This window comes from Myotis nattereri (genome assembly GCF_964212035.1).
Source record: "Myotis nattereri genome assembly, chromosome: 12".
Classification (NCBI taxonomy): Eukaryota; Metazoa; Chordata; class Mammalia; order Chiroptera; family Vespertilionidae; genus Myotis; species Myotis nattereri.
The window spans coordinates 7,306,732-7,329,030 of NC_138087.1; positions in this window are offsets into that span (position 1 = coordinate 7,306,732).

Consider the following 22,299-nt stretch of genomic DNA (forward strand, 5'->3'; position numbering starts at 1 on the left):
TAATTGACAGAAAGTCATTTTTTCTCTAAGCATTTAAATATATTTTATTGATTTCAGAGAGAAGAAGGGAGAGACAGATAGAAACATCAATGAGGAGAGAGAATCATTGCTGGGCTGCCTCCTGCACACCCCTCACTGGGGATAGAACCCGAAACCCAGGCATGTGCCCTGACCAGGCATCAAACCACAACCTCCTGTGTTCATGGATCGATGCTCAACCACTGAGCCACGCTGGCCAGGCATCCTGCAATCATTTCTATGAACTTCCAGGAAGGACGAATGCCTCATACGTAGGGAGGGTATGGCCCAGAGAGCAAGTGTGAAAGATGAATCAGCAAAGCGCTGGGTGCTGCGATGACTCAGAAACAAGAGGGAAAAGAGAAAGAGGAGAGAAGGCGGAGCACAAACAGGAGACCATGGCGGCTCTGCAGATGCTGGCGGGGAGGCGCGGGTCCCCCTCCGCTCCGATGCTCCTGCGCCCGCCCTGGGGGAAGGGCCTTCTGCCTGGGGAGGCCTTCCTGTCCCAGCTCCATGGATTAGGAGCCAAAATGGGACGACACGTGTGACTCTGGGGAGTGGGAGAGAACATGTCACAGTTGCCTGCGATGTCACTGGGTTTACCCAGGTCCTTTGCACTGACCACCGATCAGTCCACACACCTCTGTGTAAGGTGCCTGAGCGCCATCAGTCACCACGGAGGCAGGCACTTCCACAGCTACTGTGAGAGCGGCTACAAGGTTACAGACTCAGAGGAAAATAAACATCAAGGTTGTGATTTTCCCACAGAGGGTAGCAGGTGTCAGTAAACCCAGTGCAAACATGGCCACACTGTTACAAACAATGACTGGGAATAACCTGTCACTGAGTGGCGCCTCTGAATGACCGCATCCTTCCCGTGAGGGAAGGAGCCTGACTCTCCTAATCCTGCCAGGCTCTGTGTTATTGTTTGTGATTCATTAAGTCTTTATTGTTCAGAGTATTACAGTTGTTCCTCTTTTTCCCCCATAACTCCCCTCTACCCAGTTCCCACCCCACCCTCCTCCCTCACTCCCCACCCACTGTCCTCACCCATAGGTGCACGATTGTTGTCCAGTCTCTTCCCGCATCCCCCTCACCCCTTCCCCCCCCCCAAAGAATAGAGAGTCCACTCCCTTTCTATGCCCCTGATTCTATTATAATCACCAGTTCATTCTGTTCATCAGATTATTCACTTGATTTTCAGATTCACTTGTTGATAGATGTGTATTTGTTGTTCATAATTTGTATCTTTACCTTTTTCTTCTTCTTCCTCTTCTTAAAGGATACCTTTCAGCATTTCATATAATACTGGTTTGGTGGTGATGAACTCCTTTAGCTTTTCCTTATCTGTGAAGCTCTTTATCTGACCCTCAGTTCTGAATGATAGCTTTGCTGGATAAAGTAATCTTGGTTGTAGGTTCTTGGTATTCATCACTTTGAATATTTCTTGCCACTCCCTTTTGGCCTGCAAAGTTTCTGTTGAAATATCAGCTGACAGTGGTATGGGTGTTCCCTTGTAGGTAACTGAGTTTCTTTCTCTTGCTGCTTTGAAGATTCTCTCTTTGTCTTTTGCTCTTGGCATTTCAATGATGATGTGTCTTGGTGTGGTCCTCTTTGGATTCCTTTTGTTTGGGGTTCTCTGCGCTTCCTGGACTTGTAAGTCTCTTTTTTTCACCATGTAGGGGAAGTTTTCTGTCATTATTTCTTCAAATAGGTTTTCAATATCTTGCTCTCTCTCTTCCTCTGGCACCCCTATAATTTGGATGTTGGTACGCTTGAAGCTGACCCAGAGGCTCCTTACACTATCTTCGTATTTTTGGATTCTTTTTTCATTTGCTTTTCCGGTTGGGTGTTTTTTGCTTCTTCGTATTTCAAATCATTGACTTGATTCTTGTTATCCTCTAGTCTGCTGTTGGGATTCTGTATAATATTCTTTATTTCAGTCAGTGCATGCTTAATTTCTAGTTTGTCCTTTATCACAACCTTGAGGGTCTCATTAGATTTCTTGAAGGTCTCATTAAGTTTATCGGCAGTTTCTAGAAAATTCTTGAAAAACCTTCAAAGGGTGGTTTTGAACTCTATATCCAGTCATTTTCTTTCCTCCATTTCTTTCATTTGTGTCCTTTTTCTTTGTCTCCAAATTTTTTTATGCTTCCCTGTGTTGATAAAGTTGTTTTCTGTGCTAAGTGTCCTCTAGGGCCCAGTGGTTCAGCCTCCCCAATTACCTGAGGAGGACACTCTTGGTGCATCCCCTTGTGGTCTTTGTGCACAGTCTTGTTGTAGTTAAGCCTTGATTGTTGTAGGTATCACTGTGAGCAATTGGCCTCCAGGCCAATTGGCTATGAGAATCAGCTGTGTCTGCAGTGGGAGAACTTCTGTGCTGGAGACTCCCCTCCGGGGCAAGACTTGCTTCAGTGGGGCTTTGGTGCTCACTGAGTCTGCCCCCTGAGTATGTCCTTTGTGGTTCAATGGAGCTGCAAACTGGTAGGTCCCACTCTGACCTCTGTCTGGCTCCTGGCTCCTGGATCTCTAGGGAGGTGCTAATCTAGCCTCTGCCTTAGGCTATCCAGCAAAAGCCTACCTACAGGGCTTGGCAGGCTGGGCCCCACGGGATCAACAGGGCGGGGATAGCAGTTATGGCTGCTCTCAGAGGCTCTACTTCTCAGTGTCTGGGCAATAGCTGCATGCCCCTCTGAGAGAAAGCTGCCCTCGAGTTCCGACCAATGCCAGACAGTCCCGCTTCTCCTGTATGAGTCTGGGTCCCCAGAGACTCTCCCAGAATTGGAGCTCAGAGCCTGAGACTCCTTCCCGATTTAAAACGACAACCGGATAAAATTCTTCGACATCAATTCGGCATCTGATCAGCAAGATCTCCCACTTGGAAGTGTATATGATCCTCATCAAGACCAACCCTTTGGGGGATTAAAAATGGTGGCCGAGTAGGAGAATGCTGCATGGACATGCTCCCAGGAACAAGCTGGAATTACAACTGAAATATGGAAAGGCTTCCTGAATAATCAATGGAAAACTCACAGGAGAGAACCCTGATACCTAAGGACCGAAGGTGGAAACCGCATAGAGACTGGTAGGAGGGGCAGAGGTGCAATAGGGCCGGCCGGGCACCCACAAAGAGCAACTGAAGTCCCAGAAAGATATCTCAGCTGTGGGGGGTGCCAATGAGAACTCTGGGATATAATCCAGAAGCTGGGCTCCCCAGCAGAGACCACCAAACTGAGGAGGGTACCCACATAACATCTAGCTGTGAAAAGCAGTGGGGTGCTGTCTGCCAGGGAGAGGCAGCTGAAAGTTCAGGCACCCTCTTAAAGGGCCAATGCACAAAAATTCCCTGTGGAGCCATTGACCTTGTGCTCTGGCGGAGGGAGGGTGAAGTGGACTGGAGCTGTGAGAGCACAACCCAGGACTGGGGACTCGGGGGAAAGAGCTCAGAAGGCAGACACCCCAAGTTTCCTGGGCTGAGTCATTCCCTCACTCAGCGGAGGACATCTTTCCCACATAGACATCTGCCCTGCCTGGGGAGAAGACAGTCCACACACCCTATTGGAAAACACCTTGCCCTGAGGCCACTTAAGAGATTAAAAGTAACAATTAGCCTCCAGGCAGAAGCCACTGCCCCACCCTGTTGAAAAAAACTCTCCCTACACCCGAGGATGATTGCCTGGGGCAATTCAAGTCAGAATGCTATTAGTCTGTAGACCAGTGGTTCTCAACCTTCCTAATGCCGCGACCCTTTAATACAGTTCCTCATGTTGTGGTGACCCCAACCATAAAATTATTTTCGTTGCTACTCCGTAACTGTTATTTTCGTTGCTACTCCGTAACTGTAATTTTGCTACTGTTATGAATCCTAATGTAAATATCTGATATGCAGGATGTATTTTAATTGTTACAAATTGAACATAATTAAAGCATAGTGATTAATCACAAAAAAATAAATAAATAAGTAAAATGACAACCGCGCCCTCAGCTGCCAGCCCTCTCCACATGCACCTCCGCATCTTAGTATTTTACTTCCGCACTGCGCCTCCTCTGAGTCTCAGTGTGCTTTTCTCTTTCCTTCTAGTTGTGAAATTTCCACTCAGCTAGCCTTCCTGTGGTTCTGGATGATGTCCGTTCCAGGTTTTAGTAGTATTTTGAAGTGGTTGTTCGAGGCAGCAAACTCCGGTGTTCACCTATGCTGCCATCTTGGTTTCTCCTTCTGCCAGTCTTCTGGAGCGGTACCCATCAACTTTGTCAATACCTTGATTTGTATATATAATCTTTTGTGAAGTCGAAAATCTTCCTGTCACTTTTCTGTGTGTACTTAGAGCATGGTGTGCATGTTCATGTGACATCGTGCCCGCTATTTACTGCCACTGCCCTTCAAGAAGGTGAGTCTGCTGATAAATATTCATCCTGACAGTTTTCTGGAAATTATGGAAAAGTTCTCATAGCTCAAATACAATATTAGGGGATAAAGATGCTCCTTTACTACTCTTCTGCCTGGAAAGCATTTTATTGCCTTTTTTACAGTTTGCATTAAATATATGACAATGCTAGCAAATGAGATTTGATCTGCATTTATAATTCTATTCAACAAACAAAAGTCTTAAACACAGAAAACATGGTGTAGCACGCCATACTTGCTGTGGTAGCTTGTCCCCATAGACAGACATATATATGCGTACATACACGTTACCACAATGGTAGCTATAAGTCTGGAGTGCATTCTGTTTAAAGGATCGCTCTGCTTTGCCAACTTCAGTTCATTTAAACCGCACAGCAACCCTGCAAGGTGGCATTTTACCTCTGATTGTATAGGTGAGGAAGCTGACGTTTTGATAAATTAAATAAAGTGATAACTTTTCTATAACTAGTGAGTATTGGCACTTGGATTTGAGACTAAAAGCCGACTGGACTTCGGAGCCCAGGCCCTCCCCACTGTGCACCTCCAGGCCCTGCTCCCCAGTGGGAGTCTTGCTGGTGGGCTCTGAGGGCAAGGGGAGGCATGTGCGCCTGGAAGGCAGGGGACATAGTTTAACTTCACGCTGTGTCTGTGTGGCCATTCACAGGTATTCCCCTGACAGGCAGCTTTTACTAATGCCTTCAGTACCCAATGGTTCCACTAAGTTGTATGAGTCTTAGAGAGCCAGTGTGCATTACATGGTGCCCACAGTCATGCCCTTCTAGGAAATGGCAGCTCCGCATAAACAAGGCCAAGACCGAGGACGGAAGTTCTGGTAAAACGCATTCACGCACAAACTCTTACTGACTTCCTGCTCCGAGTGCAAAAACTTTACATGGATATACAGACCTTACATGGTTTTTGCAATTATTTGCAATGTAGTTTTGCAAACTATATTTTTCTGCATTGCATTCACTAAGAGTAGAATTTTGACAATTTTCATGCCAACTTTTACTTTTCTCTTGGTCAAAATGAAGACATTTATAGATTAGATAAATAAATACGATATTTATATATAGATTGATAAATGTATTTATAAATTAGATACTTATTATGGTAAAATATATAAATGTAACCCACATTTCCAAAACTGAGAAGCTGCTTTAATATGTTGTTATGACTGTACCATGAAGTGCTTCATAGAGAATGATGTATCAATAATATACTCATATTGTCTATAAAACAAAATCAATATACAGATATATTATATAGTTTCATTTCTGTGAGGAAGAAGAGTATATTTTCAAGTTAACAGAAAGGTCCTCCCAGTAATGTCATCTCTGGTTAGTGACATTACAGAAGAATTTTATTTTCTTCTGTGTGCTTTTCTCTTTTCTTGAATAAAACTTGCTTTCAGATTAGATTTAATAAAAAATAAATATTGAACATAAATGCAAGCCTCAATTCTTATTCTCCAATTCACTTCAAGAAAGTAGAAAGGAGATAGTGTGTCTATAAAGAAAAATCCCATCACGGGAATACGCGGGGGACAACGGTAATAAGTGCCGTTGAATGCCAATACTAACACTGGCACATGCAGGAATTCAGTTGTTCCCGTCTGTGGGAAAAGGCAATACTATTTTTGAAAAGTTTCATGTCATTAAGGTCATCTGTTTTTATAAAATGATATAGGTGGGAATGATGTTCCCTTATACATATAAAGCATCATGGAGAGAGCTCTGGAAGCCTTTAAAATCAGTTGAGGAGACCTGGGCTCAAATATCGGCTCTGTCCTTTTATAGGTCTGCGAACTTGGGCAAACCACTTAATATCCCTTTCCAAACTGTAACATGAGGAAAATGAGGCCAATGCGTGATTGGACCCACTGGCTCACACAGGACTTGGCAGCTATTCCTGCTTTTGTGATGATGACTTTCGGACTTCTTCCCTTAGCTGTGGGAACAACAATGTCCCACATTAAGTCAGAAGGACCTAAGGGCAGACATGGATTGCATGGTGCCACGGACAGCCACGAAGCAGAACCTGCCCAATTCGCATTCTACGGAAACGGACTCTGTTATTCATTTGGTAAAAGTCTGGTGAGTGAGAGCTGCACATTAGCTCAGCAACAGAGGCAAAGAGGTGAGACTTAGCTACTTCCTTCATGGCGCTCAGAGTCAGGTGGTGGCGACAAGTGAGTAACCAGGCAGCTGTCATCCTATGCCAACTGCTAGGAGTTTTGGAAGCACAGAATATAGGAACACCTGGGCACATCACAGACTGCAGATGCCCATTATTTACCTGGTACTCTATGGGCACAGAGCCTCCACAGGGCACCATCCTGTGCCCCTCCCAGAGCCAGACTTGGGGAGGACGGCGGTGGAGTCAGAGCGGGTCTCCAGTGGGTGCGATGGTCTACTTGAGTCTTAAAGGATGAGGAGACCAATGAGTGAAGACAGCGGGCAAGGATATGCCATGGGCAGGAAGGAGCTGGTATTTGAACCCAGTGCAGTCTGGGAGATGTGGTCTGCCCTCTTCAGGGGCCTCAGAGAGTTCAGTGTGACAGCAGGAAGGCGGCTGGAGGGAGAACATACGGACAATAGTTAGTACTAAGAGGCCCACCATGCAGTGGCAAATGGTTTGGAAGGGTTTTAATAAAATAACTGATAAAAGTACATGACAAAAAAAGAACCATAGTATTTACTTTTTTATTTAGCCATTTGTACTTTAGAAAAGAAGATGGTTAAATACAGTTTATTTTTGAATCAGTTGTCTAGTATTTATCAGACAGGATGTAATACTACTTAGTGTCATTGGTAGAAAAAGAATTAAATGTCCTCACTTTGGGGCAATTTTTATAAAAATATATTTTTATTGGTTTCAGAGAGGAAGGGAGAAAAAGAGAGAAATAGAAATATTAATGATGAGAGAGAATCATTGATCGGCTGCCTCCTGCATGCCCCACACTGGGGATGGAGCCCACAACCCGGCCCCGTAGCCTTGACCAGAATCGAACCTGGGACCCTTAGTCCGCAGACCAACACTCTATCCACCGAGCCAAAAACGGTTAGAGGGGGCAATTTAATTGGAGACTTAACGTGACCTTCAATGAAACTATTGGTCACTGCTGTCTTCTGCTGTATATATTTTGTGGCTAAAGAGTAAATAATGCTCTCAAATACCACTTTCAAACATGCCGTTTCAATCCCTAATATTCAAGCTGATTAATTAATAAATTAATGCTATACATGTCCCCAAATTCATTGCAGGACTAGATGAAAGAAGTCCATATGCTTGGGACGATTTTAAGCCCCCAAAGCAAAGGCCACGTCAATTTTTTTTTTTTTATCCTCTCCTGAGGCTATTTCTTCCCACTGTTTTCTGAGAGAGTCCAAGGGAGGGAAGGAGGGAGAGAGAGAGAAACTTGAATGTGACTTCAGGTGCATGGGATGATGCTCTCATCCACTGAGCCACACCTCTGGGCTCAACTGTTTCTTTCATGAGCCAGTCCATGCAAAGGGTGAAATGCAAGGACAAGTCAGGAGATGCATGGGATGGTGTCCGCTGGGCACTTGAAAGGCTCTGACCGCTGTGTTGGCATCAAAGGCCACGGAAGGCCTGGGAGATGCTTCCCTGCGTCCCCTCCATTGCCCCACAAGGTGAGGGACTCCCTCCCAAGAAGGCTCCTGGGAAAAGACTCCCTGTTTGCTCACTCACAAGGCAGCGTATTGGGGTGCAATCCCTGCTAGCTGCGGGCTCTGCTCTGGATGTGGGGGTGCGGCCCCAGTCAGGTCAGGGCTCGGGTCCACTCCTCAGGAACCTTCCTCCCTGGCCGGGGAGGCGGGCGGCCAGGGCAGCCATGGAGGGAGGCCCTGACTCCGGGCCGGGACGCACAGAGAAGCTGGGGAGCCCGGAGGAGGGGTCACATGCCCGCAGGATCTGCGGGCTCCCGCACTGGCTGTGACAGGCTGGGGCCTCCTGGGCCCTGGGGAAGGCGCCTAAGCGCCCGCAGAGCCCGAGGCAGGCAGGGCAGGTGTGGCACGGGGACCGGGTCTGGAACAGGCTCCTCGTGCAGGGCCAGCGGGTGCCCAGCTCCTGCCCCACAGCTGGAGGCCCAGGTGCTGGAGAGCCAGGAAGGGCGTGGCCAGTGCTGAGGCCCCGCCCCCTGCCCTTTGACCTCTCCTCCCGCGCTGGACAGGCACGTGCACAGTGTCCAGTCTCCGTTGACGTTTCCATGGAGACATCAGAGCTCCTGGCCCACGTTGGCTCAGTGCGTGCGAGAGTCCCAGCGGAGGAGGAAGCGAAGGAGCAGCGCTCCCGGTCTCCACTCTGACCTCGGCTCGCTTGGCGCACAACTTGCTCTCCATGGGCAATTTGCTTTCCAGGTTTCTTGTTTTAATCCGTGGCCGCCGCCGCTGGGCCTTGCCTGGTGGCCGCCGCCCGGTGGCTTTCGCGGTGCGCAGGAGGGATGCCCCGCCTGGCCGCGCCCACCCCGCGGCTCCTGCACCTGCCCTGGGCCCTGGGCACCGGGCCCGCACCCGGGGTCCTGCACCTGCCCTGGGCCCTGGTTACCGGCTCCTCCCCTGGGGTCCTGCACCTGCCCTGGGCCCTGGGCACCGGGTCCTCCCCTGGGGTCCTGCACCTGCCATGGGCCCTGGTCACAGGGTCCTCCCCAGGGGTCATGCACCTGCCCTGGGCCCTGGTCACAGGGTCCTCCCCCGGGGTCCTGCACCTGCCCTGGGCCCTGGTTACCGGGTCCTCCCCTGGGGTCCTACACCTGCCCTGGGCCTTGGTCACAGGGTCCTCCCCCGGGGTCATGCACCTGCCCTGGGCCCTGGTCACCGGGTCCTCCCCCGGGGTCCTGCACCTGCCCTGGGCCCTGGGTTCGGGCTCTTACCCCGGGGCCCTGCACCAGCAGCAGCTGGCTGTCTCACAGTGGTGGGAAGGCCGTGTCCTCTCCCCGAGACCGGAGGCTTCCCTCTGAGGCTCCGCCCCTCCGTGGGGTGGGAGGACCCCCCAGAGAAGCCCCGGCTGTGTTTCCGTTATCCCAGGACGGTCTACATCCCTCCTCCCTCGGGCAGACTTGATCTCCCCAGGAAGGAAGTCCAGGTTATGAAGCCCAAACCAGCCAGGACCATCCCACTTCCTCCTCCGAAGGACCTGGAGGTGAAGGTCCAAGAAAGGTCCCCAAAAGGGAGGCCAGAGAACCAAGACCATCAGGTACAGAACAAGGGACAGCGTGACCAGGACAGCCCCTACCGCCCTGGGGGCCCCCTGCTGACATGGAGGGCCCCAGAGCCCACGGGGGTCCTCCCTGCCGGCAAGAGCGGTCCTCGGCCGCTGGGCCTCCCTGCCCAGCACCCACAGGGCAGCGTGAGTGGGAGCACCCCGCTGTCTCCCTGGAGCTGCTCCTCCAAAGGCGGGGTGGGCGCAGGCTCAGGCAGCCGTGAGGGAGGTGCCCTGCCTGCTCTGCAGCCAAACGCAAGCCCCCTTGGCTTCCTGCAGCCACAGAGCCCCGCAGAGGGAGTGCTGCGGGGAGACCCCCCGCCCAGCGTCCCAGTGTCACCACCTTTGTGTGAGGAGGTGGAGGCTCCAAAGCCATCCAGCAGCCATCCTCCACCCGCCTCTGCCCCCAGGAAGTCCTGCAAGAGAACCATGCCCATGCCCCTCCAGCTCCCGCTGCCCCCACTGCGGTGGGATCGAGGGCAGCTGCCCCCGCCTCCTAAGCTGCCCTGCCTTGCAGGTGCCTGCATCCTGGGCGCTGACCCAGAGGCCAGGGCGGGCTGCAGTGCCACTCAGTCTGCCCCTTCTCCCTCCCCTCCTAGCTCAGCCATGGCAGACACCCTGCCCCTGGCCACTCACCCTGGCCAGGTCGCTGCTCCCATCACAGCCGGGGCACCTGATGGTCTCACCTCTCAGCCGCCCTTGCATGATGTGCACAGTGACATGGACACCACTCCCCCTTGCTATGCTCGCACTTACCCTGAGTCCACTGTGAGGATCCGGACAATTTACCAATCCCCTGATCTGCAAAGGGACCCTCCAGGCCCCCCACCGGCCGACAAGCACTGAAGGACCGCTGCCCTCCTCAGACCATCCCATTGGCCCCACCCATTCCTCAACCCACCTGAGGGACTCCTCCAGGTCCCAGAAGGGACCCTCTTCCCGCAGTGCTTCTGTTAGCGCCCAACTTCACACTATGGCATTGGCGTTGCCACCGAGAGGCTAGACACCGGGAGCAGCATCTCAGTTTGCCGGTTCCTCGGCAGGCCGACCTGTGGTTATGGTCCTGCGGCTCCCATGGATGGTGCCAGCTGTGGGGTCAGTATGTCCACCTCAGGCCGCACTCAGCCACAGTAGCCGGAGCATCCGCGTTAGAGATGGACTGAGGCAGGCACACAGCCCTGCTTCTGCGTCTCCCTTTGGCCATAAGACCAGGGACCCACCTGGCCACAGCCTGGCCGCTGCGGAGGAGGAGCAGGCATCACCCCAGTGCGTGGATACGCTGCTGGTTCCACCTGCAATCCCACCCCCTGGAGCCCAGCTGTCATTACACAGGCGGTGTGGTGACAGGGAGGGCACCAGTCCCCTGATGGAGGCGCTAGTGTTCACTTGCCATCAGTGCACTGTGGCCACCTGGACAGGGCACCTCCTGCAGTCGCAACAGCCACCACCATGGAGAATGAAGGTACGTCCGAGGCATGTCTGTGTCCCCCTTTCCTCAGGCCTCCCAGGCTCTCCTGGCCGCATGGCCTCCATGATGCGTGCAAGTCCCCCTTGTAGTTGCACTTTCTTTCCAAGCCCGGGAACCACCTGTGCAGAATGCAGGTGATGCGATGGGAGGGCCCACATCCCTCCCCTGATGGGAGGACCTGTTACTCCCACTTCCCATCAGAACAGCTGGGGCCCACCTGGCCAGCACACAGCTGGTGCCTTCACAGGGAGGGGTCTCACCTGTGATGGGAGGCCACCGTGTCACCGCCTGCCATCAGATCCCTTGCAGCCCAGCTATCCAGTGATGGGGACAGCACACCTGCCAAGGCTGGATAGGCTTATGGGGCCCCATTCATACTGAGCCTTGGGCACCCCTGACCCACACAGCAGTGCTATGTGGGAGAGCACCAGGCATCTCCACAGAGAAATGTGTGCTCTCAGTCAAACACCTGCCTCCATCCCCCAAGGTCGGGTGCCCCTCTCCCTTTGGAGGAGCCAGGACTGTGTGTGGAGGCTCCTGCTCAGAGCAACGGTGCCTGTGCTCGGGCAGGGCAAACGCTACCTTTGCATTGGGGCATCTGCCCAGGGATTCCTAAGAGCCACCAACCAGTTCTATCACAAACCTCAACCAATTAGGACACCTTCCTCCGCAAACTGTGTGTAGCCATGGACTTTGCTTCACTGTGAAGAGGCTTCGCCCCTTCAAGTGAAACTTAACCTGCTGGTCCTACATCAAGTCAGAGGGCCACACCGCAGGGGTCTGTGTGCTTGGGGCAGGCGGCCATTGAGGGTGAGGGACAAATGAGCCCAGGTGAGAACTACCTGCAACTGAAATCCCTTCAGTAGCCAATCTGCTCGCCTACCCACTGCTAGCCCTCCCTGCCTTGTATCTTCTGTATCAGCACATAGAACAGTGGTTCTCAACCTTGGCTGCACATTTAGAATCACCTGGGAATCTTTTTAAAATCCTGGTTTCTGGGCCTCATCCTCCGGAAATCCTGTTTCTTTGTTACTCATGTTGTGGCCCCACCCCATCACAAAGAAACAGAATTTCCGGAGGGTGAGGCCCAGAAATCAAAATTTTAAAAAGATTCCCAGGTGATTCTAATGTGCAGCCAAGGTTGAGAACCACTGACATAGAACTTCCTGCTGTGTTTCCAAATAGCCATTCTGTGCTCAGGCTGTTCTCTCCTTCTAGACACCTCTGTGCGACTTCCTTGCCCACCTTCAATTTGATAATCCTTGCCCATCATTTAAGACTTTTCTCAGGCATCTTGTCATTCAAAAGTCTCCTTTGTCTCTTGTCCCATCTGGACTAGGTGCAACTCTTTTATGTCCTTGGAATCCTCCATGCACATCTCTGCTCTCACACTTATCAGATTGTATTATAATTCACAGTGGATACCTCTCGGGTTCTCCCTAGAACATGAGGTCTTTGATGATGGATGATGTTCATTCATCTCTGAATCTTTTGCAACAGATTTATCTTCTATGTCACAGTAGGCACTTCATGAAATGGTTGATGCCTGTATGAACAAATGAATAAATGAAAGCTTCATCCTTTGGAATCAAGTTTTGATGGGATCAGAGATAATACAAAATATAAACATCCCAGCTGAAGCAATAGATTGATGGTATCTTCCCAGAGCTTTTTCTTTGTTAAATATATTTTTTATTGATTTCATAGAAGAAGGGAGAGGGAGAGAGAAGTAGAAACATCAATGATGAGAGAGAATCACTGATTGGCTGCCTCCTGCACGCCCCCACCAGGAATTGACCCCCCAACCTGGGCATGTTCCCTGACTGAGAATTGAACTGTTACCTCCTGGGACACCTACTGAGCCACGCCGTTGGCCAGGCCCATATCTTTTTCTCAGTCCTTGCATGTGAGCAGTAGCACACACGGAGGAGATCTGATTTAAGAAACAATCCCCTCATAAGTCTGTACAGAATGGAGGAACTGCAGGTTCTATACAGGCATTAAAGCAGAGTCTTTGGTCATATAGGCAGCATGCTCTTTAACCAAAGCAAGGAAACAATACTGGAGAAATGTTATCACAAGTCCCATCACAAGTAGGAAGATATGGGTGATAACCTGTGTCTCAGGCGTCACCTCTGACTGTCTGATCCTTTCATCAAAAGTAGGAAACAGAGCCCAAAGTCAGGCCCCAAGTCAATAACAAGTGTGTGGGCAGGAATCCTGGGGGCATGCGCGATGGCGGTGTTCCTGTGAGAAACCCGCATTACCTACTGTGCCAGTGCTTCCTTGCTGTGGGAGCCTGGCTGCTCAGTTATGGGAGAAGAGGAAAGGTGATGAGCACAGGGAGTTCACAGGGACTCTAAGGCACTTTCAGAGCTCTGCTACGACAGTTTCCTGTCCTCAGACCAAGGAGTCACTGCCAGGGCTTTTTTGTTCTGTATTGGCTATATGATCCCTGATAGCCAGCCTGCAGCCACAAAGGAAAGAAATCTCCTCTGCTTCTCTCTCGTCGTTCCACAGGTAGTTTCCTGCCTTTCAGTGAGGTTACTTCACAGCAAAAACTACAGAAACGTCCTGCAGTTCATCAGCCTGCATTGCCTTCAGTCTGAACCCTGACTCTTCAATCACAGCGAACTCATTTGGAATCACACAAATTTAAAGGTCATGACATTAATCACAGATTTACCTAAAGCCCTTTCTTCCTTTTTGGAAGGGGTGGCTTGTCATGGGGTAGGCGGAGTCCTTCATGGTTTCTGCCGCTTGATCAATTTCATATGTGGTTTTCTGATATGATGACCAAATATTTGATACCAGGGTGCTATCTACATAAGGGCCAGTGACATAAGGTTATGAGAGTGGTTCGTGGTTTCAGGTAGGGGTGCAATGGAGTCAGCACGGAGCAGTGTTAGTTAGAGGACTGTTCATTCTGTGGAACAGTGAGTGGGCATTCCCTTCACTCTAAGCCATAATCTTTATAGAAAGCCCTGTTTGGCTTTTCTTAACAATCAAACCTGGAGGGTCTTATGACCATATAAAGTGGGTGGGGAGGCGTGAAAGGGAGAGTTCAAGGATGTGCTGGTGATTCCGTTTTTATGAATAAGACTCTGAGCAGATGGAAATGAAACCACATCCTTTAATGGCAGGGAGGAGAGAAGGTCTGAAGGAATCTGCACTATCACCTGCACACCTGCCATGTGGAAGCTGGGCGGGCTGAGACGGACTCTCTGTTGATTTAGATGAGTGTGATGGCTCAGGAAAGCTGTGCTGACCTCTGCACTTGGTGTGGTTGCTCTGTGACTGTACAGCCAGGGAGAATGGGGGAGTGTCCCCCACTAGCCAAGTTGGCAGGTGGAGATTCTTACACTGAGCATGGAGGATGACTAGAAAGATGAATGGAGAGGGCTCCAGGGCACTGAAAGCTAGAAAGATAACTGGATAGAAAAAGCCCTCCCCCCTCTCTCCCTGTAGACCCCCAGCCTTGAGGAGAAAGGGGTGATGTTCTTTGAGACAGAAGTCCACCATTTCCCCAACTCATGGCACCTGAAGTAACTTCTTTCCCTTTTGGAGCAGTACTGGTCTCAGGAGGCTGGCTGTCACCGGGTCAGGCAGCTGAACCTGCATTTTGGTTTCAGTTCCATACGCCTCTTTTTATAGTGTCTCATAGTAAAACCCAGGACCTAAATCTATCCTAGCTATTCTATAAATTGTTTCAGAGATGTCTTCAATTTTCCTAATTTTGAAACTATTATCATGTAATGGATTAGCTATAATATAAAATTAAGCTTTTGCGAGGTAATTTATGAAACTAACTGCTTACTCTTTCATTTTTTTTGGGGAGGGGGCAGGGGGAGCAATACATAAAAAAAATTGGAGAAAGAAATATACAGCATGTCATAGCCCCAAACAATCACCTATCAACATTGATGAAGATCTCACACAAGTAAATGCGAATCAGAAGAAACTTCAAGCCCAGAGCTGGGATCAAACAGCTTTGGGAAACGCGTTCATTCAGGACACTTGCTGGAAAACAGGTAAAGTGTGTGCATTTGGTTTGGGTCTTTAATAGGTTGTTGGGCATAAAGTGTGGTTCGATTAGTTTCATTTGTTTTTTATTTGTACTATGAACTGGACAGAAACTCGGTGCAAAGGAAACCAAATAGAATACAGAAAACTGGAAGTTTAGACAACATTTTAAAAATGTGTACAAAAAATGAAATGATTAAAGTTGTAACGTCATGTTCCCGAATGATATAACAATAATGATACCTCCACTAGAAAATGTGATAAATATAATATCATACATAGTTAATGTCATCTAATCATGCCATCCCTTGTTAATCACTTACTCAAACAGCATTTGCTTCTCTTGAATAGTGCTTTGATCTGGTCTGTATTCAGTAATTGGATATAAAAAGAAAGCAATGGACTATAATTAAATTTTAAGAAAAGAGAGTACTAGCCATTGAATATAAAGTTTAAAATTACTGTATATGTAGAATCCCTTGAAAGCATTCTCCACGTGTTTTGACTTGAGACGATGTTTCAAAAAACATACAAAATACAATACCATAAAAAATCTAATAAATGATAAGTAAAATAGTGTTTAAAAATGAACAGCTTTCTTCTTCTAATATATTTTAAAGGAAATTATATGTATATCAATAAGTTACGTAAAAACAAATGTACTCATGGGGGAAAGATTAGAAAACATATTCAAAATTATAATAGTAGCTATGTTGAGGAAGTTTATTATTAGTGAATATTTCTCTATTTTCCATATTGGGTAATACAGTTATTTGAATGGAGCAATTTATGTTTAAATCCCATTAGGTAGGAATTTTCCTACATCACTGATTGATACATATTAAATACCCATCAAAATGTGTTGAATGAAAACTTAGGACATTTATTTCATTATAATGTCTTCATTAGATTCATAAAAGTAGATTGTCCGAATCTTGACATTTCCTGCCCCGGCTTTGTAGGCTGTTACCAGGCAGCGAGGCGTGTCCTCCAGGCAGTTCTCCGTGGAGGGAGGTCAGCCCTTGGCCTGCAGAGGCTCACCTCTGAGCTCACTGCTGCCCGACGTCGTGCAGTGCGGCCTCGAGCAGGTTACTCTGTGTGACTCAGTCTCCCCATCTGAGCAGTAGGTGTAATGACGTCTCCTTCCTAGGACTGTGTGAGGACCGAATGTTTCCTACATGTAAATCTCTTAGTGGACTGCATGCCCCATTGTAAGGGACAGATACATGTTGAGCCTATTGTCAGTGTGTTGTTGAGGTGGTTATTATTATTTTTATTATTAGTGGACGTTTCTACCTCTAGCTGTCTGGCCAGTATGTTGTTTTCAGCCTCTAATGCCCACAGTGGTTTCTGCCTCGTGCAACAATTCCCGTGTAAGTCTGATTGAGAGAGATTAAAATCTTGCATTAGGCTCTCAAGGGAATCATTAATCTCCAGATGAGTCTTGAAATACAGATAATATCTGCCTCGGAACTCAAAGGCGGAGAATTGAAGACTCTGAAAGTTGTCTCTCAGGGTTCAAACAGGAGAGAGCTTAAGCCCTTCAGAATGGGTGTCTGCCTGCCTTGCCTCAGCCTGGGGAGCCTGGGGTGAAGGGTGGAGGGATGAGGTGGGGACTGGAGTAGACGCCTGATAGAGATGAGCTGGGAGTGAGGAGGTGGGAGCACTCCCAGGAGAAGGCTTTTCTTCTCTCCACTCGGTCCTTCTCCTTCAAGCTGTCCCCTCACTGGCATCACAGGCCTTCGGGAAGCAGAGCTCTGGGGGGACCAGACGACAGGGCAGGGGCGCTGGCCGGCTGGCTGTCTTCTGCTGTGATGGCCCCAGCGTCTATGGTCTGCGGGTCACTTCACATTTGTGGCAGGAAGGTACATTACGCTATTGTGCAGCCACAATGTCAGCTTCCAAAGTGACAACTTATTTTTAAAAATTTATCAAATAAATGACTTTCTTAAGGTGCCGTTAAGGAAAGGAAATTCAGTTGAAATCTGTAATTCTGAGTTTTACAAATCTAGACGCGATTTTATTGCCTGCCTGTGTTTTCAGTGGAAATTAATTTCACTAATGATTACCTTCTCGGTGCAGGAGTTTCAGAAATGGTGTTCAGAGCAACAGGAAAACTGTCCCTGGAGAAAATGAACTTGGTCATCTAATGGATCAGAACTTTGTTTAGAAGGACAAAATTCCACTTAAGATAAGTCACTGGTTACTACTTCATTTTATAAACCACTGAGCTTTTATTTAGCATATAATTTTATTCTATTGTTATCACGTGTTCTAATTTCTACAGTTATATTTTGTTTACTTTTTAATATCTGCCTTTCTCACGTGACTAAACTCAGTAGCACCCAAATTTCATTTTCCACTTACTGGTAACTGAGAATGCACACTACAGATGATCAAGAAACGTTGATGAGAAAATGAATGAATGATTTTTTTTTTCCGTATCCCCGTAGGAAGAAAGGGGACAGGATTTTTATCAATATACTAGCGAATGAACGAAATACAATATAAAATGAAGAAAATTTCAGCTTCAACTTTTAAAAATAAATATAATAAATAATGAGTGTGGGATGAAATAAACACTTTCAAAGATGTCTGGAGAGAGTATGAGTTGTAGACTTTCTGGGAAACAGTTTGCTTGTTTTTATCAAAAATTTTAAATATTTCATTCTCAGTTCTCACCATTTTAATCTGTAGCAATTTGGTCTAAAACATAATTAAAGACATGCTCAAAAAATGGGAAAAGATTCATTTACACTAATATTAAGTTCAAACAAAAGGAAATGATTAGATACATTATGAAATATTACATATCTTGTAAAAATAATGTTTTTGAATGATTTACATCAAATGGTTCAACATTAGACATTAATGCTTTTAAATTTTTAAAGATATGAATGGTTTAAAAAGTATGACATAGTGTACATGGTATCATAATTTCAACTTTAAGAAACGAATTAGTGGCTGAGAGTACAGAACTGAGTCAAATGAACCAGGTTTGAGTACTGACTCTGCCATTTAGTTGTGAGTTAAAGACATGACATTATCTAAGTGAAATGAGCCAGTCAATGAAGGAAAAATACCACATGATATCACTCTTTCATGGATAATAGAGACCATTATAAACTTTTGAACAATAATACATACAGAGGCAGAGATGCCTCAAACACATTGTCAAACTGCAGCGGGAAGGCCGGGGAGGGTTGGGGGGCAGGAGGGTGGGGGGTAAGAGATCAACCAAAGACTTGTATGCATGCATATAAGCAAAACCAATGGACATCAGACACGGGGGGTAGGGGAGGCTAGGGGACTGTCAAGGGCGGGGTGGAAAAAGGACACATATGTAATACCCTTTGTCATACTTTAAGCAATAAAAAATAATAATAATAAAATAAAATAAAATAAAAAAAAGAAAAAGAAAAAGAAAGCACATGACATTATACAAATTATTTAACCTACCAAAGTTTTTATTTTTTCCTGTAAAATTGACATAATATTATTAGCACCTGCTTCTGAAGTTATTATGAGGATTAAATGAGAGGATGCATTATTACTAATACAAAAATAATTGAGGGAAATCAAGAAAACATTGTGATTTCTCTCTTTGTGATGGCATACAAATGACTTTCCCCTGTAAAATTCCCATATTTTCTAAATCACCTATAATGAAAGTATTTTTTATGATCCAAAATAGATATTGATAATAAAAAAGAGTCCTCTTAGAGGACTCAAATTTTTTTAATGTGAGTGAGCACATTCATATTTATAACTTACAATTTCCTTTTTAAATATTCTATGTATTCTTAAAGAAAACACATTAATCAAGTTTTGTTTGTCAAGGAAATAAACATCAGTCCATTAAGCACATAACATTCTCACTTCTGAGAGTTTAGCTCTCTCACAATATCTCTAATTTAGAACAAAGATGAATATCAAGGAAAACTCTGACAACAACATACGCCCTGAACCAGCAAAATAAATGGTGGGGAATCTGCACTAAACCTCGTATATTTTCTTATTGAAAAGGCCCTCAGTCTTCTCTCAGTGCCATTGTCTGTCTGTCCTTTGTCTGTGTCAATTCTCTTCCTGTCATTGTGCGAGCAGGGCCTGAGGGGCACCCTCCACTTGCTCCTCTTTTCTGGCCTTCCGCCTGCCACAGTCACGTTGCCCCAGGCTGTCCCTGGGTGGTGTGGGGGGTCAGAGGGAAATTCAAACCACCTTTGTGTCTTACTGGCTTATTGGATGTTCCTGAACTGGTCTCCTCCTCTCTAGTCTCCATCCCTTTCATGTCACCCCCTTGCCCCCATCCCGCCCCCCTTTATACCCTTTAGCTGAAATGCATCAAGACTTGCCATTGCTCTGCAGACCAAACTGCAGGCAGGGGCTGCCCCCCTGGCCTTCCTGTGTGGTCCCTGCCTGCTTCTGCAGCTGCATCTCTCCTCGCTGTCACTTATGCTCAGCTGAGATCACAGCACACACTCCTTCCCGTTGCCTACATTCCTCATATTTGCTTGCCCATTGGCCTTTCCCCAAACGGACCTCTGACTTGCACACACACTCGGCTCTTCTTTTCACCTGTGAGCTTCAAGCTGCTCATCCTTTGGGGCTCAGCGTAGACACCTTCTTGGAGAGGCTTTGCTGATCACCCAAGGCCGGAGCCCCTGATGCCATCCTCTGATTCACACCCGCTGTTCCTCGGATCCCAGCCCTGACTGCACAGTCTTCTCAGAGGCTGCCTGCTCTTCCCTTGAATATACTAGTTACTCCTAAAGTAGCTGAGCCACTTCCTTTCCAAGCACCATGTGAGGAGCACCAATTATAAGTGAGAGTAAAAGCCGTTATTGACAGATACACCGACCAAAGTAGAAATGAACAAGCTAGAGAGGAGACACCATAAGGAACTGAAAAGCCTTGGTATCTTTTAGACAGAAGCAAAGTCCTTGAAAGTTTCATTAATAGAGTTCAAGACCATGTCCAAAAACAGTATCTCGGAGAGAGGCATGTCAAGTCAAATAGAATGAAACTGTATTTGAAATACCAGCAAAATAGTTGAAATAACATTTAATCATTTATTACATTTGATAATTGCTTTAGTAAATTATCATGACTTCAGTGTCACCTGGTAATCTCAAAGTGGTCATTTCTGTTCTAGGTGTGTCTACCGTGTTTCCTTCGTTATTGCAGGATGATAAATGATAGAAAATGTAGTTGTGTATACATGTAATTGATAAAATGTTCTCAAAATATACAGTTTATAGAATTATACAATTTGAAGAGTTCTGCAGATAGAATTGATTGAACTGGTAAATTACTGTCTTTGCCGACTTTGCGCAGCCTTTGTAGGTAATAAAACCAACATTGTTACATTGATAGATGCAAATCTACTGCTTTGATGTGGACCAATGTTCAAGGTTTAAGGAAGCAGTTAAAGGAAAAGGGAAGATAAGAGCTTTACCCATTGCATTTGAGGTAATCATTACAAACAAATTAAACACCAACTTAGTTCTTCTTTAATCACACGAAGTATTGATGTGAAATATCTAAACAAGCTTTGGATCAAATAGGAGAGCTCACAAGGAGAATGGTCACTGCTGGTCGTTTTCAAAGAGAACAAGCCCTTGGCTGGGAAGCAGGAAGGGACTCTTGCATTTGTTTGCTGGCCCTTCTGTGTGCGCCCATCTGCCCATTGCATGTGCCGGGCGTTATAATGACACAGCAGTGACTGTGCATCGTGACATTAAAATGTTCTTTTCTCGGTGGGAAATTTAAAAATGGAATAAGTGACCATTTGGAGGGCATTACTTTTAAATGATTACAGTGGAAATCCCCAATCTTTACATTTCATTGAACACTTAATTGAATATTTTATCCCATTTTTAAAATGTCATTCTTCTTTCACAGGTTGGAATAGAAGGAAATTTGGATTACAAAGCTATTCTTGATGGAGTCGGGAATGGTAGTCGCCTCGGTAAGCAAGCTATTTGTAGACACGTCCCTCCAGATTTGGATGCATATGAGTTGTTACAAAATTACAAAAACCAGCTGTTCCAAAAGCAGAAAGGAGCAATCTCTCACTTTTCACACTTGATGACTGACACATTGCACACTAAAGAACAACTTATCCGTCATTTTTGTCTATAATCCATATATTAGCACTACGTGTCCCAACCGCTACTAGGCACTATATAAAGGCCTGTTTTACGTATGTTCCTCCTGAAAGGCAGGAGGAAGAGTTATTAAGAACATTTTTTTGGTAAATACACCCAAGTATTTTCATCCCTTCTGGATTGAATTAGTTGTCCTTCAGCAAGACCAACAGTGGTCAGTGGTCAAGAGCCCTATTACAGTGAATGCTGCCTTTGGAAGAGGACCTCAAGGCGTTCCCTGGGTTCACTCACCCATTCTTCCCTCTGGGGCCCTCTTCCCGCTGGTGTGATGGAGCCAGTGCTTCACACTGAACGGAATAAAGACACTGACCCCTAATGTTCTTCAGCTGAACAGTGTTGTGTAGTTTGAAGTCTCACAAAACATTGATGAGTATCAACAATTCGGGGGAAAGATGGTTTTGAATCACATTATAAATTTGGACTATCCTTAGCCCAAGCAATTCCAATTCATTGAAATTTTGTCAACATATTAGTTGAACAAATTCAAAAGGAGTGATATAAAAACTTGTCTAATGCAGACAAAATATGCAGCCAGTATAAGCACTCTAAGACACCACTGGCCTTTTATTTTACCAGGACAACCCCAAAGGGTGTGCACAAGATCTATTGGTAGTAGATGATAGTGTGGGGAGCACAGTCTATAAGCCTGTGATAAGTATATAGGTGCCTGGTGAGTACCTGAAATTGAGGGAACACTTCGCAATACAGCTGAAACTCACCCAAAATGATACTGAATGTAAACTAATTGAAAAATAAAATGAGACATAACATGAGGGATGGGGGGAGTATTCAGATTAAAAGGAAAATAAAGAGACATAAAGCAACAACTATATACTTAACAGATGTGTATGTTGTCTAAAATCTAAGAAAGATTATTTTTAATGACTGCATTTTAAGTCTCCCCCACGGTGAGTAAAATCAGAAATATATGGGAGCCCTGGAGGAAGGCCTGGCAATGGCACATTCTAGGCTTCTCGGTGTGACTGTGACCCACA